The sequence below is a fragment of the Mustela erminea genome, chromosome 1, assembly GCF_009829155.1.
Source record: "Mustela erminea isolate mMusErm1 chromosome 1, mMusErm1.Pri, whole genome shotgun sequence".
Taxonomy (NCBI): Eukaryota; Metazoa; Chordata; class Mammalia; order Carnivora; family Mustelidae; genus Mustela; species Mustela erminea.
In genome coordinates, this window is record NC_045614.1 from 216,795,665 (window position 1) to 216,816,251 (window position 20,587).

The window sequence follows — 20,587 nt, forward strand, 5'->3', positions numbered from 1 at the left end:
CGGCTGCCTTCCGCCGGACAGATTTAATCGGGGTGAATGCTTTTCAAATGTCCATTAATTTTTTAGTGTCATTTTTAAATTTGTCTTTCATATATATATTTTTAAGACTTTATTTTTAAGTAGTAACGCTGGAACCCCCAACCCCGGGGTCGAGAGCCCCGGGCTGTACTCCGCCCGCCAGGCACCCCCAGTCTGATTCCCTGAACGAGGTCACGCATTTGACCCTGGCTGAAATCATTGATGACACGTTTGGGGAGCGCGTGCAACAGACCATCTCGCCTTCGCTTGATAAAAGCTAACACGTTCCGGCATAACAGCTTCGTTGCCGCCTGTTTCACTGATTTTGAGAGAACTCTGAGTTGCAGAGCAAGAACCTGGCACCTGGGGATTTTCTCTTAGCGCCGTTGCACCTCCGGGACGTGGGTTTCTGTGTAGGACCGAATGGTGGGAAAGCAGAAAAGGGGCTTTGTACTTAAAAGAAGGCAGAAGGCAAGGGTGACTGGGAGTGTTTCCCAGGGCCAGGAGTTCTGGGGTCCCCTGGGATTCATCTGGGCCAGCACACCCCCTTATCCCCATTCCGTGGCTGGGAAGCCAGGTCCAGCTGCGAGGCAAGAGCCAGGTTTTCTCAGTACCAAATGCCAGAAGCCGCCCCTCCCAGCGTACCTGCCTTTCTAGCGGACTCGGGAAGACACATGTTGGTGTCTCGTCTCCCAGCCATGTCATCAAGCCTTTGCCTTCGCGGCATCACTGCCCCGGACCGACCCACAGATCCAGCGGGAACCGCAGCCTTTCAGCTGACCTCCTGGGTTTGTGGTCGCTACCCATTCCTCCTTCAGACCCGCGGGTTTCACTGATGCCTCCGTCTCTCGGAGTCTCTACCTGTTGTCTGACCTTCCGCTCTCCGCCTCCTTGGCTGGCTCCTCTGCCCACGTCCGGCCTCCCACTTTGGGTCTCCTGAGGCTCCGAACGGGGCCCTGTAGTTACACTAAGGCCCTGCAGTCCATCCGTCCCGGGGCCGTAACCACGTTCCCCAACGGCTTCCCGACGGCTCTCCGGCTTCCGGACGTTTCTCGTCTACCCTCCCTTTGCAATCCAAGTGACCTTTTTAAAAAGCGGAAGATCCCGTGTCACTCCCGTGCTCAGGTTTCTGACGGCTCTCGGTTGCTCTAAGGCTGGCATTCAGTCTCCATGTAGGGGACCTGACCCAGCAGACGGATGCCCCCCCGCCCCTATGGTCCCCTCTCTGCCCCCCAGGGCTCCCCCCAAACAAGTCCCGCTCTGTCTCTTGCCCCTGTCTTGGGTGTTGGCCTCTCCCCCTTCACAGCACTGCCACCATCCCAGACCAGACCCCTACCTCTGACCTTGATCAGCTCATCCCAGAGGCTGCGTTACTGCCCCCATGGGAGGGGTTCAGGGAGGGACAGGGATTCCCCCACCTCCTCCCTCCCCTTGTCACTGTCCTTCTGGGTTTGTGCTACCGCTTGGGCATACTCCTGGATGTGCCTGCCAGGACCCTCCCAGCCCGCAGCGAGCTCCTCACGTCTGCCTGCCCAGAACCTAGCACGGTGCCTGACCTACAGTGGGTGTGCAACCTATTTTTTTTTTTTTTCTGTCCCACCTTACGCTTGTTGACCCTTCCCTGTCCTTGTCCTGCCGCCTGGCCTGCCCCCCACCCTGCCAGGAACTTGCTGGTTGTTTTAGACCCTCTGGCTTGTCAGTTTCTGCATTCGGCCATCACCGAGTCTGCCCCCTGTGCCTCTTAAATGCTCCTTCAGTCTGTCCTCACCTGCCCTCCCGCTGCTGCTCCTGCCCTCCGGGGTTTCCGGCCCGTCCCTGTGGCCACTGCACCAGCATCTTGTGTGAGATGGGCTCCCTCCCTTCCCAGGCCGGTTCGTTTTAGTCCCATGTCTCTCAAGGCAGAGCGGATGGGTACAGCCCCCATGTGGGCCTCCAGAGTGGTCCAGAGAGGGCTTCCCTCTGTTCCTCTACTCGGTCTACTGCCCCAGGTACTTCCGGAGATGCCTTTTTCCTGCTCCGTCTGCCGGCAGGTCCCATTTCTGCTATAAGAGCCAGCCGCCTGCTTCTGCACTGTGGCCCCTAATGAGCGTTACTGGCTGCTTCCAGGCCAGCTTCCTGTGGGCTCTTGTGATGCAGAGACCGTGTCAACGAACCTGTGTGTTGCCAGAAGTTTGGGGCCCGTGGCTAGGGCTGCACCCCGGGCCATCAGTTCCCTATGGCCAGAAACTGTCCGAGGGGTGTCTGCTTCTGTGGCATTAGTAATTAGTAAGACTCTAACTTGGTCTCTCTGCATTTCTGGGGCCAGGTAAACACAGCCCTTTCGTAAACTGGGGGAGGGAGATCTGTATTGGTTTAAAAGCATGAGGCTGTTCAGAGGTGGGACATTTCAGTCGGCTGTGATCCTCCTAACCCCCCGTTTCATTTGGAGCCATCCCCTAGACGTCCCGATGGGATTCAGCTGCAGGTTGAGTAGTTGTCCCTTTAAAAAAATAGGTTGGAGCGCAGAGGGATGTATTCCTTTCCTATTGAGGTTATAACAAATGACCACAACCTTGGTGGCTCGAAACAGCAGACATTCAGCGTTGCAGGGCTCTAGAGGCCACAGGTCCCCAGTCGGTAGCACTGGGCCCTGATCATGGGGCCGTGTTCCTTTCCTTGCCTCTTCAGCTTCTGTTGGCTACTGATACCATTGACTGTGGCCACATCTCTCCGCCCTCCACGCTCTGCTTCTGCGGCCACATGGCCTGCTCTGTGCGTCACGTCTCCCTCTTACAAGGACACTCACCATGGCATGCAGGGGCCGCTCGGGTAATCCAGAATGAACTCCCCGTCTCAGGATCCTTCACTTAATCACAACTGCAAAGACCCTTTTTCCAGAGAAGCTCGGATGACAGGTTCCGGCGATTAGGACCTGAACTGGTATCTTTGCAGAGACCTTTGCCGATGCTCGGTATGTGTTGGCAGCAGGAGAAGGTCTTTGAAAAGCCCATGGCAAGGAGAATGGGACTGGGAAGCGCTGAGGGGTCAGATGGCTGTGCCCATGGTTTATGACAGCCCCTGGCCTGCAGACGCTGCGTCCAAGGCTCAGGCAGGCTCGGGACTGGAGTGGGCCGTGGCTGTCTTGTCAACAGGGTGGAAATCGGGCCGGGTTAAGTGTCCGACCCACGGGGTGCTCACAGTTGAGAAGCCTCGCGAAGTGGGGAGTTTCCCCCCAGCTAGAACCATCAGTCGGCTGCCTGCTTGCCTTTCCCGGAAGGGCCTGACGGCCTCCTCCTCTCTCTCCGCGCCAGCGCTGGTCCTTGAAGACCAAGGACATTGAGGACCGCCGGTTCAGCAGACAGCTGTCACTGATAGGAACCGGACTGCATCAACACAGTCACCCCTGTTTCTGGCAACCGTTTGCCTTACGCAAGATTGGAGGAGGACTCTGTGTGTGCGCACATGCGTGTGTACCAGCAGTAGACCTTCTGAGCACTTGACGGTGAGCCGCGTACAATGAGAAAGCAGATTTAGATGGGATTTCTTCTGTGCTGTTCCATAAATTGCCATCAGGAAAGGAGGAAGACAGGTGCTTTAAAATCTGCACCGTGGGATTCTTTGGGTAGATAAGGCTGGATCTCGACCCCCAGAGCCTCTCGCTGGGGTGCAGCGGCACAGCTTCCTCTGAGCTAGTGCCTGCCCTCCGCTGTGATCCCAGCTGTGCCCACGCCCTGCTCTCCAGGAAGGATAAAGCCCTCCACCCCAGGAAAGTGAGCCTCCTTCGGCCAGGAGGTACAGGAAGGAGGTCGGACCGGGTCCGACAGTGAAGTCCAGGACCTTTCAAACAAGCAGCTCGGAAAATACTCCAGGTGTTTCAGGTGCAACTCATCCGCCCTTCGTCCTCTTTCTCTCCTAATGGGAAGCGGTGAATCCGGGGCCCGGGGCTTCTGTTAGATGAGCGGGTGGGGCGGGGAGGAGGTGTGGGCAGATGGGGATATGCTAGCAGGTGGCCGAAGGCAGAGGGAGGGACACCCCGTGGCTTGTGATGGATGAGCTCCGTACTCTGTAAAGAGTGAGGGTGCTTGGGGTGTGGATGGGGTCCAGCTCTCAGGGAGCCCTCCTGTTCTCTGCCCATCAGCATTATGATGAACGTGCCGGTCATGGCCCAGGCTTTGGCACCGCAAAGATGAACGCTAGACGGTCCCCGCCCTCGAGCAACTGGCATCCTCTCTGGGGAAACGGACAGGAACCATCAACCCAAGTGGTAAATGCCACAGGACTCGTGCGTGCTCAGGACCGTGATGCGATGCGGTTCTGCCTCTCCAGGGACCCAGACGTGGGGCGGGCCCGAGGCTAGCGGTGGCCATGGCAGCCTCTGTCCTCCTGGTGCCCTGGAGATGAGCCCTTGGGACCAAGCAGTCAACCCCTTGCCCGTACGCGGGCCACATAGCAAGGGGACCCAGCTTTACCCCTGACATTGACTGCGCCGATTCCGGAACAGGTAAGAGGGAGCTGGGTTTCTAGACGGAGACCTTGTGTGGTGAGAGTGAACCCTGAACTCACCGAGGGCGTCTGGCCGGGTAGCCCTTTCCAGACAGTAGCTGGTTCAGGGTGTCTACCAACAAAATGGCGTTGTTTCTTACCAGGACCTTCAAGACAGCTGAGCACATTCGTCCAAAAAATAAAAAAAAAAAAGACTGGAGATGTACTTGGGTTTCTTTCGTGTGTTTCTGTTTTGTTTTTTAAATCTTGGAGACAGTAGAGCTTTACCCCTTCTCTTTTGGAAAGAGCCAGCCTTGTTGACCCTGGTCCAGAACATGAATCACTCCACTAAAAAAGAAATAGGAACGTGCATTTACACTTGATCCGAGAAGCACTTACTGCGCTAAAATCGTCTCCAGGATGCGTTTGGGTCCTTGGCGTGTTTGGCACTTTCAGAAATCTGACACGTTGAAACATCTCAGTAAATATTTCCCCCCAGATCTACGTTAAATATCGATTTTAAGAACTAGGCTTGATGAAACTCTCTAGAACTAGAAGTTCGCTTGTGAAGCAATCTCATAAAAACTGGGTCAAGTGCTTTAATCTGTTTTTTCCATTAGAGAGCAGCCCCCGCCCCCGCCCCTGCCCCCACCTTAAATGTGACTCAGTTGACTTGGTTCATTGTCTGGTTCCCTGATAATCTGCGAAATTGCTACTTGTAAAAACAGATTCCCTGTTCCTTTTAAGTGTTCCTTCTTTCTAAGGTAGGCAGATTATCGTCAGGGTTCTAGGACTCGGAAAGTAGACGGGTGATGATGACCAGTGACCAAGAACCATCATGATGTCATTGGAGCTTTTGCCAAGTCTGTGTATTTAACCCATCTGACTTATCACTGGCTCTAATAAGCCTAGGATTTTCAAATATTGCCTGAAAGTCTTCCCAAGAATTTTGACTTATAAAAATCAATGAACTTGGAGCGCCTGCGTGGCTCAGTGGGTTAAGCCGCTGCCTTCGGCTCAGGTCATGATCTCAGGGTCCTGCGATCGAGTCCCGCATCGGGCTCTCTGCTCAGCAGGGAGCCTGCTTCCTCCTCTCTCTCTGCCTGCCTCTCTGCCTGCTTGTGATGTCTGCCTGTCTGTGTCAAATAAATAAATGAAACCTTTAAAAAAAATCAATGAACTTTAGAAAATAACTGTATTGTCAGGAGGATAATAAGTATTCTAAAATTAAACGTGGTGCTCTTTCTCCTGGATTGAAGCTAGCTCGCCAGAATTCTCTATTAAAAGGAAGCAGGAAAGGAGGGAGCATGGCTGGCTCAGAGCACGCAACCCTTGAGCCTCAGGGTTGTGAGTTCGAACCCCACTCAGGAGCCGAGATGGCTCAAAAATAAAAAATCTTGGGGTGCCTGAGTGGCTCTTGGGGTGCCGAGATGGCTCAAAAATAAAAAATCTTGGGGTGCCTGAGTGCCTTTGCTCAGGTCATGATCTCGGGGTTCTGGGATCGAGCCCCGCATCAGGCTCTCTGCTTGGTAGGGAGCCTGCTTCCTCCTCTCTCTCTCTGCTGCTTCTCTGCCTACTTGTGGTCTCTATCTGTCCAATAAATAAAATCCTTAAAAATAAAATAAAATTTTAAAAAACACAAAAAATCTTAAAGAAAATAAAAGGAAGCAGGAAGGGGATGGTCATGTGCGCACGGAGGGCACGTCCCCACGAGCTGTGTCTTTCCACGACGTCCTGCTTTATTCAGTCATAAAGCAAAATTAATCACAATTACGAAGCAGGTTCAGGATTCCAAACTCAGTGACAACTGACCCTGTGATTAACCTTGGCTTCTTACACAGAAACTAGGGCTGGATTCGGAAGAAAGATCAACAGAGAAAGTGCCACGGGTGGCTGCAAGTGAGAACGTGGGCCGTCGCAGTTTTGCTGGACGCGACCGGTCCGGGGAAGAGACAGCCACAAACATGCACTTGGTGTTTCTTTTTTCCTGCATTCTGTAAAGGCGGGCACCGGCAGGCAGAATGCTGGGTGCGGCGAGCAGGATGGTGGGGCTTGTGTGCCCCAGGTTCAAGAGCCATCAGCTCTTCCACTTAGTGATGGGGTGACCCCGGCCACGTTGCATCACCTCCGGAACCTGCAGGTTCCTCCCAGTACCGAGCGCCTCGTGAATTTCCACAGTGCAGGTCCCGCGTGGGGCGCGAGTGAGGGGAAGGCCAAGGGCTTAGCCCTCGCCGACACAGAGCAGGCATCGGACTGGACCTGGAGGGTATCATCATTTCTGCCTCGTACTTCAATAACCGCTTTGTGATCGAAAGGCGTTCCAGAGAGAAATGATCGGGTCAAATCCACAAGATGCACAGGAAAAGCCATAGCCAGTCTGGGGAGATGCTCGTCTCGCCTGCGTTATCTGGGGCTGCGTTACCGTGCAAAGGAACAGGAAAGGTCAGTCCTAGAATGAAGACAGAATCCCTCACGTGCTACGACCTCTGGCAGAGAGAACTTGCTTGCCAATCTCGTATGCTCGCACTAGAACATAGCCGTGGGAGGGACGAACATGGTGCAAACAGAAAGACGTGAAGAAATTCCATCTACGTCTATCATTGTTTCAAAATAGTGTGTTGGGAAAGGCTGGTAATTAAGGAGATGCTTAACGTGGGCAAGACAGAAAGTTTCTAAATGTGTTCTGAGCAAAGCTGTCTGCTAATCGCAGGATCGGGACGGGAGGTTGGTGGCGCGGGCCAGTGGTGACCAGAGCTGGGCGGCCCCGCTGGAGGGGGTGTCGCTGGGTGAGCTCGGCAGCAGGTGGATTAGATCAGCAAAGCCCATGGGAAAAGCTTCTCGAACGCTTCGCTGAGTTGCCCCTGACGCTGGGTCACCAAATATCTCCACGTTGTGTGTGGTCGTATTGAATTATGGCAATTATAACATCGACCAGGGGAGAAACACAGACTTCTGGATAACCACAAAATTCTAAAGTAACTTTTAGGGTTGTGGAGTGCACTAATGACCCAGATGTTTTTACACAGAAGAATGAAGGATCTCTGGGTGCATGAACCCCGCCTCCCATCAGGCTCTGGGAGGGCAGCGTCCGCTCACTCTGGAGAGGCCGGCGGGGGGACTCGAGTCCAGCTTTCAACGGCTCGCTTGGGGGTTGCTCCGTAGCTGGTGTCAGGGACGCATGAACCCCTGGCTCCGGGCTCGCAAACGGGTCGGGCTCGGCTACTCATCACTGACAAAACCCAAAGGGAGAGGAACATGATTGGCCCGGAAAAGAGAAAGGGATTTATTTCAGCAAGGCCAGTGCCGGGAAGATGGTAGGCGGGTGTCTCAAAGCCAGTCTCCAAAGTACCGAAAATGCTTCCAGGTTTATGGAAGGAAAAGTGGAACGGAGGTGGGTGGGTCCTGGAAGGCAGGCAGTGAAGGTCAAAACCATCATTGTTTTGGGGTCAATCCCGGGAGGGTCTCCCGGGGGCTCAGGGCAGCCCTTATCGCTGGAGGGGGTAGTTCCTGTTCCCATCAGAGGATGCTTGGCCCTCGGGGTCTTCCGCAGGAGCCCAGAGACACACTGGAAAGAAGAACTCATCTAGAAAGTTTGAGGTCAGAATGGAGGCAGCCAAGCCCCCTACAGTTTCTCTGGCCATTTCCATGGAGAAGCTCCACGCACCCATCTCCACTCTGCAGGGGCCCAGCCGGTGCCTCTGTCACCGGCCTCATTTCTCAGTTCCAAGCCAGCAGGCGGATAGTCCAGTAGCTGCTCTTAGTCCAGAAGAATCAGATCGACTTGAGATACATTACCTGGAGAAAATCAACTTTGGTTTGGGGCATGCGGGGCATCCACTCAGACACGGACGTTCCCAAGACGGTCAGGCAACGGGAGGCCAGTAGTGACGTGGGAAACAAAGTCAAAAGGACGCGTGAATCTTACTGCTCGCAGTCCACTGACGCGTCCTTGAAACAGGCACAGTGACCTTCCTCTTGAGCCCAGCTGCCTGGATGTGATGACTTGGCTAAGAGCAAAAGGCAGTCTCCGCCCAACCCCCAGGATCCTGTAAGTCGACTTTAACATGTAAAAATTCCTTTGGAAACCTCCTCTCTCTCCCCTCCCAAGATACATGTGGGCCATCATCCCCCAAGCATGTGACCCACCGATACACCTCTGAAGGGTCGCCGGACTAATTACAGTAGTAAATGACCTTTCCCCAGCAACAGCTGGCCCCCTTGGGGTCCTAGAAACCTTGCTTCCAAAATTCCTTAGAGACCTGCGCCATCCCTAACCCTCTCCCAACTTAAAAGTATATAATGGGCCACTCCTTGTCACCCCGGTGCGGCTTTCTGCCCATCGGTCCTGTCCCTGTGCATAAATAAAACCAGCTTTTTCACTGAAGATGTCTCAAGAATTCTTTTTTGGTGGTTGGCTCCGAGCCCTAGCGTCTGTCCTCCATCTGTAGCACGGCCTGAGCTCCAAAGGGGGGGTCAAGTGGGGAGGAAGGTGGTCCGCAGGCTGGGGCCAGGAGGTGTTTGGGAACACAAAGGTCGCTCTGTCATGCAGATCAGTTCCTGAGGCAGAAAGGAGTCTCCGGGAACGGCTCCCTCCGGGGTGCGGACTCTCCTTTCCAATGTAAATCTGGGCGGTTGAGCGGGAGGTGACGCGCTTTTCCTGGGTTTTGATTGCTTCCAACTAAAAATAAGCTTCAGGCCTCAGGCCAAAGAGGGCCCATTTGGGGGCGGCCTGCGCTGGGCCCCGACGTACCCCTGCCACTCAAGAGAACTGCAGGGAAGGGGCGGGCGGGGGGGTGCAGTGAGCGGTGAGAGTGGCGGGACTGCCGTGGGCACGGGGACCGCAGGCGTCCGCCGGGGCATTCTAGGACAAGCATTCCGTGAAGTGGGACGACCCACGGGGAGGACCACTGTGGCCTGACGCCTTCTTGGGCACAGCCCCCTCCCCCCGCAGCCTTTTTTCTAAGCACAGCCCCGTCCGTTCTGGGGCACCCCCAGCCCCTCCCCCAAGTCTCCTCCGTCCGGAGCCTGCAGGCTTCAGAAGCCACAGAGCGGGTCTGAGTGGGGGGTTGTGGGGAGACCTTCTCTTCTGGCACCACCCGGACACGCTTCTGTCCTCGAGTCCCCTCAGTAAGCCGCTTCTTGTCAACCTGGACTCGGTGGTTGGCCTTTTTCTTGGGTCTCTGGCTCCTTTGTCCTTGGAGGTCCTTTGTGTCACCTTCCTTTTTTGGGTCAGAGAGGGAGGGAGGAGCCGGGTGTCCCTGGGGCCGGCTGTTCCCTCCAGTCCCCACTCCCCACCCAGCGGGCAGCTTTGTCTCCAGTGCCAAGGGAGCCGGGATATGACACAGGCATTGAGAAGCCCTTATTCAGCCCCAGCCCCGGCCCCGGCCACGCGAGGTCCGGGTGACAGGCAGCCGCTCCCCTGCGAGCGGGATTCCGGGAGATGCACTTTGGGGGATGTGATGCTTCCGAACGGACGGCAGCCTTTCAAGCAGAGGGCGGCCTTGCGAAGGCCTGAGCTTGCTGGGAAGTCAGGGACTTGTGTGCGCGCACCGGCATCCGGGAGGGCCCTGGTCTGAAGCCAGGTGCCATCAGAGAACGAGATGCCCCAGCTGAGCCCGCAAAAGGGGACAGTCAGCGCCGGCCGGCGACCAGGACGACGGGATTTAGGGCCGTGTGCGAGGCGGCCAGGCAGGAAGGAGGCAGGGTCCAGGACCTTGGGATGTGGAGCCAGCTCTCAAGGGATGGAGAAGACCCTCCAGGGCCATCAGCCACTGGGGGAAGGGGACCAGGGCCAGTGTGAGGTTTCCACAAAGTACAGCTATCCAGCAAAGCCACGTCACAATGGGCATGGCCGGGTCCAGCTGGGGTGGGGGAGGGTCTGCTGTTGCCAGGCAACCCGTGAGGGGGCCTGCCTCCCCATCCCCAGGCTGGGCTTGGCTGTCACAGTCTTGAGCTGCGGGGTGCAGCCTGCACTGCACGGCCTGGTGGCCTAAGCTCACGGTCCCCCTGGGTAACTCTGCCAGGACTTTGGGAGGCCATCGCAGCAGGGGAGCTGTCTGCTGGGGAAGCAGAGGTAGGGAAGCGCCCGTGAGCCAACAATCCTGAGCAAGAAGCCTTGGAGCAGAATGTCAAGAGGGCACACAGTGGGCGCTGGGGACGTCCCCGTGCCCTGGAATCACTCAGGCCTCAGTGGGACATACAGGACAGGGCTGACACAGCTCAGGCCTGTCTCTAGGCTCCGCTCCCCCTGTCCCAGGCCTCCAGGCAGGCCCTTAGCCGCCAGGTAGAGCTAACTGCTGCTAGGTAGCCGCACATCTCCCCTCCGCTCATCTCCTTCTACCGGGGACGCCTTCTCCCACTAATGCTTAGCCGGCCCTTCCTCTTTCTTCCACGCAGCCTGGGCATCACCTCCTCCGGGGAGCCCTCCCTGACCTCTGCAGACAGCTATGGAGTTTTCCCGCACATTCCTGGAACGGCCCTCACGAGCCCCAGCTCTTCCTGCCTGCAGACCCAGTTTTGCAACATGCCTGAGCTTGGAGGGGCTTCGTGGCAAGTGGCCAGATGGGGGAGGAGGAACAAGGCGGGGAAGAGGAAGATGCGGGGGCTGCACGGGTGTGCATTCCGCCTGGGAGATGGTCACAGGCCGCGGCTGCAGGCAGGGCCGGGAGGAGCGGGCTGCGTGGTCAGAGAGCAGGGCTGGGGTCTGGCTGCAGAGACAGGGCAGCCCAAGGTGGGTGAGACCGGACAGGGGAGGGATCTGTTGGGGCCTGAAGGCCGGGCTGGGGGAGGGAATGGCCGGGAGCGGACGGGAAGGGCTGAGCCCATTTCATGGTGCCGCGTGGCGTCTGGCTCCCAGGAGGTGCTCACTGCTGTCTCCCCTGACCAACCTGGCGCCCTTTTAGTCCTCGCCGTGTGCTGGGCAGCAGACGGCCTCATCAGGGACAAGCCTGGAGACTCCTAGGGAAACCAGAGCAGCCGAGAGAGGCTGCTTCCAGACGCAGAGGCTCAGAAGCCGGGCCCCGACGGTGCAGAGGCCTGTTTCCCCGAGATCTCAGGTCCCCAGAGGGCTCTGTTCCCACTGCACGTGCTTGCAGGCAGCTTTCTCAGGTCCCCTGACAGGCGGGTCCCAGCTCGGTCCTGGGGGCCAGCCTGAGCACCCCTGGGGACACAGAACTCCCAGGGACAGGTTTGAGCCCTGTAGTGTGTTGAATTGTGTCCCCAAAATAGGTCTATTTTTTTTTTTTTAAGATTTTATTTATTTATTTGAGAGAGAGCTTGAGATCACGAGCAGGGAGAGACGGGAGGGAAAAGCAGACTCCCACGAGCAGGGACCCCAAAGCAGGACTCGATCCCAGGACCCTGAAATCGTGACCTGAGCCGAAGGCCGATGCTTCACGGACCGCGCCCCCAGGTGTTCGGCCCAAATAGGTTGACTTCCTAACCCTCTGAACTTGTCAACGGGACCTGACTTGGAAATGGGCTCTTTGCAGATGTGATCAAGTTACGATGGGGTCACCCCAGCCTAGGGCGGGCCGACAGTCCAGTGACTGGGGTCCCTGGGAGGGGACAACACAGAGACCCAGGGAGAGAGGGCCAGAAGATGACCGGGGCAGAGCCTGCCGGGAGGTCCCGACAAACCGGGGAAAGCCGGCAGCACCGGCAGACGCTGGAAGCTGAGAAGGACGCAGAGGATTCTTCCTCGAGTCTTCTGGGGGAGCGCGGTCTGGCTGGGCCCTCGGTTCTGGACTTCTGGCTTCCAGGTCTGTAAGAGAACACGTCTCTGTGGTCCTAAGCAGCCCGGCTTGTGGCCGTGATCGTCCTGTGATCACGTATGCGAAGACCTTGCTCCCGAGTAAGGTCCCAGTCCCGGGCATCCGGCTTTTGAATACTAGGCCCCACGAAAGATAAAGTGAGAGATAAGGACTCGGTCTTCACCCCACTGTGATCTCCTCCAACTGTTGGCCGCATCGGGGAATGGGGGGCTGTTTGCCCTGCGCCTCGCCACGCTTTCCCCCTGCTGGCCCAGCTCCAGCTCTGGCTTGAGCTTGTCCTGAGCTCTGCTCCCCTCAAAGCCTCCCACCTTTCCTCCGTATCAGGCGGGTTTGCCGCACTCTTCTCCCTGTCCCCAGGCGGGAGAGGACAGGACTCGAGCTCCTGTTTGCATCTTGTGAGCAGCGGGACTGGCTGGCGACTCCGACTCCGTGGTTATTGGTCCCCGCTCTGGGTGGGCGGGACAGCCGGTCTCAGCGTCACTCTTCGGACACTCCCCAGTGCCGGTGACACGAGCTACCCACGCCCGCGGGCGACCCAGGGATCGACGAAACGCAGAGTCTCTGTGAAGGAAAAATAGCCAAAGTCACGTGAGTAAGGAAGTGGGGGTCATTTTAAAATCTCAAATGAATGCCATTTTATAAGAAAAATTATAAATATAGCCTATTTGGATTCTCCAGAGAGTGCGGAGAAACAACCCACAGGATGTGTGTGTGTGTGTGTGTGTGTGTGTGTGTGTGCGTGTGTGTACATATCCACACGCATTTATATGAGGGAGGCAGAGAGAGACATACTTGTTTCAAGGAATTATCTTACACAGTGGTGGGTCCTGGCAAGTCCAAACTCCGTAGGATGGGCCAGCAGCCCGGGGACCCAGGGAAGAGTTGCAATTAGAACCTAACATCTCTTTGGGCAGAATTCCTTCTTTCTTCCTTGGGAGAAGTCAGTCTGTGATTTTAAGGCTTTCACCGGATTGAATGAGGCCCACCCCCGTTACGGAGGGCAATCTGCTCGGCTCCAAGTCCACTGATGACATGTTAAGCATCTCTGCCGTGCCTTCTCAGAAACATCTACAGCAACGTTTGACCAGAAGCAGGGTGCCATGCAAAATTTATATGCGATACATCGTGTGGAAAACCACACGTAGCTAATCTAGTTTTTAATTCACTTTTTTAAAAAAATGGGGTTGTTTAAGCCTCCCAATTAAAACAATGCAAAAATGAGACTCAGTGGGCCTCGTCATTAAAGGTAATCGTACATGAGTTTCTCAGACTTTAAGAACCGCCCCCCAGGAGCTCGCCAGCCTTTGACTCAAAAGTTACAACTCTATCAAGGGCACACTCACGTCTTTGGTCCCATTTGTGTCCAAATGACGGGGCCCATCTACATTATCAGGCCGTCTCCATCTGTCTTAGCCCTTTTCCTTATAAAATGGAATGAATGATAATGTTGTGGTTTGAAGCACAGCAGTGACCTAAAATGCCTCCATGATAATGACACAGCAGGCGCTTCACATGTCTGTGAAGAATTGGAGAGGCTGTACTGAGCCTTCCCTACAAAGAGAAGCGCTCACCTACCTCCCAGGCCACCAGTGTGCTCCGAGGACGGGATCTTGTCCACAAGGATGTCTCAGGACACTGTGTGTGTCCTGCAGAACGCAGGGCCCTCTAGGGCACCATTAGAGGTCACGTGAAGGACAGTGGTCAAGACCAGCACATTGAGATGCTTCCCACGTCTGTCCCCCCCCCCACCCCGTCCCTGCCCCCCTCCCCCACATTAGCAGCCCGGATGAGAAAAGGCACAGCCCCCGGTTCTAAAAATGGGCGGAGCAGACACGACACCAGATGACCAACACGCACCTGCACAGAAACGCCAAACGGTGCTCAATGTCCCTAGTCACTAGGGAGACGGACGCGGAAATGATGGTAAGATTCTGCACGAACCTAGTAGAACGGCGGACGCTAAATGCAGCCGCCATTTCGAACAGCCGCACGGGTGCGGGGCTAAGGAAGGTTCTGGCCGGGGCGCTGGGAAGTGGAGCAGCCTCGGGGAAGACCGCCGGCCCCTCCTGCAAACAGGTGCCCTCCTCCGACCCCGCTGGGCGTCTACCCAAGAGGAAGGAAAACGTCTGGCAGCTTCGTCGCCCAGACTGGAAACAACCGGAATGGCCATCCGCCGGCGCTTGGCTGAGGGGGTGACACAGCCGCGCCACGGAGCGCTGCTCCGCAGACAGACAGTGGCCGACCTTGAGCGCGCTGGACTGAGTGTGGGAAACCCGACGCTGAACGCTAGTGCCGCGTGACGCCGCTCGGATGAGGTTCTGGAAAAGGCAAAACGAGAGGGACATAAGTCGGGGGCTGGGGGTGGGGGAGGTGGTGGAGAGCAAAGGGACACCTGGGAGGTCTGGGGGGACGGGGTCCTCTGTGTCTTGGCTCTGGTGGCGGGAACCCGCGTTGCCAACACGCGGGAGCTGCGTACCTAAAAAGGATGGCATTTTCGGGGGTGTAATGGGCGCCTGACGTGTGAACTCCAGGTGCACCACGATGCTCGGGTCAACGTTTATTGCGAAACGAGGGGGGGTTTCAGCAAACGTGCACGTGATCCCAGGGAATCTGTCTTTTTTTTTTTTTTTTTTTAAAGATTTTATTTATTTATTGGACAGACAGAGATCACAAGTAGGCAGAGAGGCAGGCAGAGAGAGAGGAGGAAGCAGGCTCCCTGCTGAGCCGACAGCCTGATGCGGGGCTGGATTCCAGGACTCTGGGATCATGACCTGAGCTGAAGGCAGAGGCTTAACCCACTGAGCCACCCAGTTGCCCCGGGAATCCGTCTTGAAGACAGAACCAGACATGGCAGAGGAAGCCCGCCTTCTGAAGCTCGAGTTCACGGTCGTAAAGTCTCTGGGACCTCGCTGTGCTCCCCGGGAAGCCCCGAGGAGGACAGAGTCTCAGAGCAACGCTTCCGAATCTTTTCATTTTGGAGTTTCAGGCGTAACCCCCGCGCTCTCTGCAAAAGTAAGAGAGGATCGAGCTTTCCGCGCCTGGCTGGCTGCCTTCCCACCAGGATCCTTCCGCCGGCTCCTTGCAGAACTCGTAGTGCAAAACGTTTTATTTTTCTAATAAGCAAAGATATTAGGGAACAGTATTTTTGGCGCACATCGCTTACGGACACTTGTTTTCTTCGGAATATTTCTCTAAGCAGAAATGTGAACGGTGGAATCAGCCACTCGTTTTGGTGAATATGTTTGAAGTGAAGACTCTAAACTTGGTTTATTTTATTTATTTATTTATGTGTGCTTCTATTTTATATTTTATATAAATGAATCATCAGTGAACTTTGGCCAAAGCTGTGATATTTATATGCTGTGAAATAAAATGTTCATTGGAAAGCTACCTCCTTTGGGGGTCCCCATTCAACACGGAGCAGTCAGAACAGGGAAAAGTGAGCGGGTTGTGATTGTTGGGGGGGCCAGGGCAGGTGTTGTGCCCGCTGCTTCTTCCGTGGGTTTGTCCCTTTGCTGGAGAGCTCCTTGCGACTGCACAGATCCCCCACACGTGGGCAGAAAGGCCCATGGGGATCGCAGCACAGCCTGCGAGGGGGCAGGGCAGGGCTCTGAAGGGCAGTCTGGGAGCCTGGAGCCTGCTCTGGCACAGCGTGTGTGGCCACCTTCTGGATCTTTCTTTGGGAGGCGGAGCCAGGCTGTCCTGCTTGCTCGGGTCAGGAGATGCTGTCCCCGGGGGCTGGTTGGCTCCCTTGACCTGCAGATGCCCATGTGCAAGCAAGTCTGAGGTTTGGGTGCGGGAGGAGGTGGGGGTCCCAGCCAGGGCTCAGAACCCCGTCTTTCGAGAGCACCCCGAGGGCAGCAACACTTTCCCGATGTGACGTGGCACATTTCCCGTGTGATGCTGGCTCCCTGCACACAGGTCCCACCGCCTGGGAGTTTCTGCCCATCCCAGAGCCTCCCTAGCACACGTCCCTGGCCCGGGGACCCTGCGCTGGGGGACACCCACGGTGCCGCTTGCCGGGGAGAACCTGGGCCCCCAAGAAGCTGATATGCTGGTGCAGGATGGCGAGAGGGAGTGTTGGACCACGGCCCTGAGTTCCATGGAGGTGGGCTCTTGGGATCCTCAGCTGAATGTCACACAGGCTCAGTTGCTGCTAATTTTTTTTGACTGTTTTTTTGGAACAGTTTTAGGATCACAGCAAAATTGAGGGGAATGTTCCGAGAGCTCCCATACCTCCCACGCCTGCACGTGCGCAGCCTCCCCCGCTGTCAGCATCTCCCTCCCCGGAGCCATGCACCTGTTACAGGGCGAGAACCTGCGCTGACCCGCCTTCGGCACCCAGAGTCCACAGTGGACAGTGGGGTTCACCCCGCGTTGCTCCCTCTGTGGGGCTGGGTGAGTGTGTAATGCCGTGCACCCGTCACTACACTGTCACAGACTAGCTTCACGGCCCTAAAATCCCCTGTTCTTCCCTCCCTCTTCCCCAAACCCTAGCAACCACTGATCTTACTGTCTCCATGGTTCTGCCTTTAGCTTCCACTTTAAAATAGCATTTTTGATGGAAATCACTTGACTCGAAGAGGAAAGTTGCAAGTGACAGGAAGAGTACAAAGCTACCCACGTAGCTCAGACCCCGGACCACCTGCCGTCAGGCTTGCGCTGTCTGCTTGAGCCCTCGCGCTCCTGCCCTACATACACGCGTACACGCGGACCTGAATCGCTTGAGAGTAAGTCGCATACATTGTGAGCCTCGTGTGTGTATTCCCTAAAAATAACATGCTCTCGCGTCAACGCCGGGTGAGCTTCCGGGTGAGAGATCACTGGAAAGCTCCTCCCACGGGAGGGCATGCTTCTCTCCTTCCCCATTCAGCTCCTTTCCTCCAGGAACCTTGTCCCATTCCCAACTACCTTTTCTACTCCAGTTCCCTGTCCTGTGCCTCTGAATTCTCATAATTGGGTGGCTCCTCAGTCTCTAGTCCTGCAGAGCAGCTCTGTACTGTTGTGTAGTCTGTGCACTGCATAAAAGGCCCTGGATGAAGGGATCTGCCTCACTCTGCTCTGAAGGGGGCTGGATGTTCATGGAGCTTCCTCTGCCCAGTGGGGTCAGTTTCTCTAATCCACAATAAGTCATCCTATGGGCCAGAAGTGATCAGCAACCAAGTGTCTACAAGATGAGATTGACCCACGGTACGCCATGCTGTAGAGTACAGAAAGAGGCCGGTTGCCCGGCTGGCTTGGTTGGTAGAGTACGTGACTTTTGATCTCGGGGTTGTCATTGGTGATCTTAAGATTTGCTTTGGGGCAGTGATGGAGGCGGCAGCCTCATCAAAATTGGTTGAAGAATTCAAGGAAAGAAATTAGGACGGCAAGACTGTGTGTGTGTGTGTGTGTGTGTGTGTGGTGTGGCTGGGGAACAGAGAAGGCAGGGTGGTGTCCAGATGGTAAGTGAAAGTTAAACGTTCTGTGGTTTTGCATGGGGAAGGAGTCTAACTGTTGGGTGATTATTTTTTATCTTTTATTAATTTTTTTTAAAGATTTTATTTATTTGTTTCAGAGAGGGAGCACAAGCAGGACGAGGGGCAGAAGGAGTGGGAGAAGCCGACGCCCTTCTGAGCAGGCGTGACACACTCCATCCCAGGACTCTGAGACTGTGACCAGAGCCGAAGGCAGACGCTTCACCAGCTGAACCGGCCAGGTGCTCCGGGTGATTATTTTTCATATTTTAACAACAACACATGGAAAAGCACTTAGCCGTGTGCTTGGCACAAGTAAAGGCTTCGTTAACATGAGCTCCTATTATTACACGCACAGCAGCAGAAATGTGGGCGCCGGCTTTGTGCCTACGCGCCGCGGAGACCCGGAGGCGCTCCCCCACGCGCCCCTCCCTCGTTCATTAACAGCGGTGGCATGGCCGGTGGCCAGGCGGTCTTTCCTTTGGCCGACAGCCGTCGCCTGTGGCTTTTAGCATCGAGGAGAGCAACCTTTGTTCCTCCAGAACTGGCCTAGGTATGGGTTGAGGGAAGCAGAGTCCAGGACCTGGGAGAGGTCGGTCGGAGGACCTGGGCGGTCTGCAGCAGGCAGTCTCCACGGGGCCCAAGACACGCGGGGGCCCCCACGGATGCGTGGTGCTTTGAGTTGAGAATTTAAGTATCTAGAGAAGGTACCAAAGTCTGTAGAACGTGGACTTTCCTCCCCATCTGCACCCCCACCCCTGCCTCTGTGGCTGGACATCTGAGGTGACCGTGAACTCCAGGCACATCTTTTACAGGTTGACATTGTCCTTGGAGACGTTCTCTCTTCTCACCATCTGTTTCCCGACATGACAAGCGCCTTGCGCACGAGAGCGTGGAGAGCATGACTACTGGGGTTATTTTTGTCTCCTGATTCATTGTTAAACATCTTTTACCCTCTTAACTGCGCAGACGTAAAATCCTTTTCCATATAATAATTGTCTGAGCTCAGAAGAGCCAGTGCTGTTACTCACTGCCACCAAAACCCAGACGGTATTTTTATTCTACACTCAAGTTGGCTCCCGCATTTCTTTCCAGGCGCTGTATGTGCCTTAAAATTTCCATGGATCAGGTCAAGCTGTTCTTTAATCAACCAGAAAATGCAGGGCACACATATGTCTCGCTTCTTGCAAAGCGAGATGGACACAGATTTTTTTTTTTTTTTTAAATAAGCATTTATATACATTTTAAGAAGAGGAAAGACAAGAGTCCTCTCCTCCCACTCTCACCGCGGGTCTGCAGATGGCCGAGGAGGACGATGGCCTGTGCTGCCCCTGCTCGGGTCCAGACCAGAGCTGCGTGTCACCCCGCGGTATCCCCAGCCCGCAGGGGACAGGGCCCTGGGGGTAGCGCTGTGGCTGTGGAACTCCAGGGTTGAAGGGCATGGTCGCACCCTGCAAGGCCTGTTAGCAAACCTGGAGAGAAAAGTCGTAGGACATTGGAGATGGAGAGAACGTGCGTCCTTTCTTTGCCACTTGCTCGTGCTCAGACGGGAGCTGGACGCGGGAGCCCGACGCGGGAGCCCGCCTACCTGGGGCAGCCCGGGGACTCGGCTGTCGGGCCTTTGCCTCCAGGGCTCCCGGCTCCAGGGGTGGGAAGAGAGAGGGCACTGTCCGCCGCAGGCGTTCTGGGAAGAGCCCTCTTCTGCCCTGCGGAGGCTGTCCGTGACAGGTATGAAGCGCAGGAGGGTGATTCAGAGCGAGAGGGGGCGAGGCCAGGTCTCAGGGCGTGGGCTGACCTCATCCTGGACTTGGCATCTCCTTCTCCTGCCCTGGATGTCTTTCCAGATGCTGGTCTTGGTGCCACCCAGCCCCCAGCATTTGCCTTCAATGGTAAGTCCTACCAACGAGCTTCAAGCCCCGGGCTTCATGCCCCGAGTAAGCGCGGCCAGACACCTGCTCCCTACCGCCTGGTCAGCAGACAGGACCACGGATGCAAAACCTGAGCGGCAAGGGGACGAGTCACAGCTCTCAAGGCTCCTCCTGGCCTCCTCTTGCTCTTATCGACGCCCTCGTCTCCCTCAGAAACGGTGCCATTGTCACCAACATCCCCAACATCACCCACGTCCCCAACGACCGTGGACTCTCCCCTCAGGATAGCGGTGCAGATAGAGGAGACACACACTGGTGACCATCTAGAAAGTCTTTCTTTCCTACGGGACAGTAAGTGCCTTCGAGAGACTGCTGGAACCCACCCGACATCACATGAGGAATGGAAATGTGATTTTATCTGGGGCGGCAGGGTACCCCGTTAAAGGACTCCCTTTTCCATCCTCTCGATTCTCCTGGCTCTCATGTGATGCTCTGCCAAGACATATCCGTGGAAATAGGCTTTGGGGATTCTGGGAAGTCTGTCGAAGGGAGGGATCACTTTTCTCTCTCTCTCACGTCCCTCTGCCTCTTTCTTTCCATTGCCTGGAATGCAGATGTGAGGGCTGGAGCTCTGGCAGCCGTCATGCTCCAACAGCTGACTGAGAAGAGAAGCCACATGTGGCCAAAAGGAAACACAGAAGCATGGCGTTCAGATGACCTCATGAAGCTGCCGTATCTGACCCGGAACGCTCTCGTTCAGACTTCTTTGTTGCACGAGAATTAAACTTTTCTGTTATCGGATTTTTGCTAGATTCAGCTGAACCTAAGCAAGGTCACATGAATTCAAGATCACATGAAGACACCTTGGTACAGAGGTTGCAACACAAGTATCCATTTGGCGACTAGAAATTCCTCTTCTTTTTCTGCTAGCTCTGTGGGGCCCAAGAACCACTGAATTCTACTGGCCCCGTGAGCTGAGATCAGTGGGTTCCCTTCCTTTCCCACATTCATG

At 55.7% G+C, this 20,587-nt stretch overlaps 2 long non-coding RNA genes across 3 annotated transcripts; one reads left to right on the top strand and one right to left on the bottom strand.

The window, feature by feature from the left end:
* Positions 1-98: 98 nt before the first annotated feature.
* LOC116597749 lies at positions 99-10,325 on the bottom strand. The gene is made up of 2 exons (XR_004288770.1): positions 9,627-10,325; positions 99-1,101 (listed from the first exon to the last, which is right to left on the bottom strand). It is a non-coding gene; the product is annotated as an uncharacterized LOC116597749 (long non-coding RNA).
* A 1,481-nt stretch (positions 10,326-11,806) lies between these two features.
* LOC116597754 lies at positions 11,807-19,477 on the top strand. 2 transcript variants are annotated; one of them, XR_004288771.1, is made up of 4 exons: positions 11,807-12,839; positions 16,439-16,649; positions 16,788-16,981; positions 17,809-19,477. It is a non-coding gene; the product is annotated as an uncharacterized LOC116597754 (long non-coding RNA). The 2 variants fall into 2 exon arrangements; XR_004288773.1 differs by lacking the exons at positions 16,439-16,649; positions 16,788-16,981; positions 17,809-19,477 and adding an exon at positions 13,166-13,420.
* Positions 19,478-20,587: the final 1,110 nt, after the last annotated feature.